The following is a 1,302-nucleotide window of genomic DNA, read 5'->3' on the forward strand; positions in this document are numbered from 1 at the left end:
TAGTAGAGAGGAGGAAGAGCGGAAGCAGAAAAAGGGAGTTTCCTTCTTCCCTCTTGGGCTCTAAGCCAGTCAGCCACAGGCAAAACTTTGAAAAGGCCTAAATTTGTCCTAGATGTACTTCCCTGATCTTGGTCCCACTATACCCAGCCTCACTGTTTTAAGCCCCTAGGCCTCCCTTCCAAGATTCCAAAAGTAAGAACATAACTCCTTCCCCTCACTATAATCCAAAGGTTTCTTACTTGGAATAGCCAGCCCTGGGCTAGTTGCTAGACGAAAGCAATCTGATTGAATTCATTCACATACTGTGGGAACTGCTGCTTGAGGCTTCTGTCTATTTAAAAGGAAAGGGAGTGTCTTGATGCCTGGACACCCCAACAGCAGGCCCCAAGCCAACTCCCTTGACTTGTGCCTGTCTTTCAGGAAGTCTTCCCTCCCTCAGTTTCTCTAAACTGGCAGAGCTGGGCTTGTTGCTGACTTTTTCAACAACGTATAGCCAGCTGTTCATAGGCCTGTGTTTTAAAAGACAAGCCTGAACTCACCTTCCAGCCTCAGGGGCCTGGGCTCCATACCCGGGGAGTAGACAGTCTTCTACTTTCTAACAAGCCGGACTGCAAGTTTGGAGTAAATCCTCTGGTTGACAGACAGGTGCTTCCCAGCTGAGCCCTTGAGGTGATTCTCCAGTAGCGCTGGGATGCCCCTTCCCCAGAGGCCTGGTGGGCTGGCCCCTTTGGCCCAATTCTAAGCAAGCTGGTGGCTCCTGCCAGGCTGGGAAGAGGACTCTGACCTCCACCTCCTTGGGGCCATCTGTCTATCGGCCTCTGGGAATGCCGGCCTCCTATTCTTTTTCTCTCTACTCTTAAGCCTCTGGTTGGCCTCTTCTCTCTCTTCTTGAACTACTTCTCTGAGCCTCTGTCTCAGTCCCTCCGTCTCGGGCTCCTACATCTGTCTTGGCTCCAGGCCTCCCTCTCCCGTTCTCCGCCCCTCCCCCGCGCTGTCATTCACCCCGTTCCTCTCCGCGCACAGCCAATGGAGAGACCCGGCCGAAACGGCGAGGCTCGCTCGCACGGTGCTTTTTCGCCCGGTGATTGATGTCCCAGAGTCAACAGCTAGCGAGCAGCCGGAGAGGGGAAGGAGCAGCCGGAGAGGGGAAGAATACGGCGCCCCCTCTCTCCTTCCCCTCCCCCCTACTTTAGCCCCTCTGCGCACTTCGCCTTCAAGTCTCAGCGCAGCCAGGAGCCGCCGCCGCCTCCGTGCCTCCGCGCCGCTGCGCGCTGCCCCCGAGCCAAGCACAGCGAGTGCCAC

The sequence above is a fragment of the Lipotes vexillifer genome, unplaced genomic scaffold (assembly GCF_000442215.2).
Source record: "Lipotes vexillifer unplaced genomic scaffold, Lipotes_vexillifer_v1.1 scaffold916, whole genome shotgun sequence".
In the NCBI taxonomy this organism is placed as follows: Eukaryota; Metazoa; Chordata; class Mammalia; order Artiodactyla; family Lipotidae; genus Lipotes; species Lipotes vexillifer.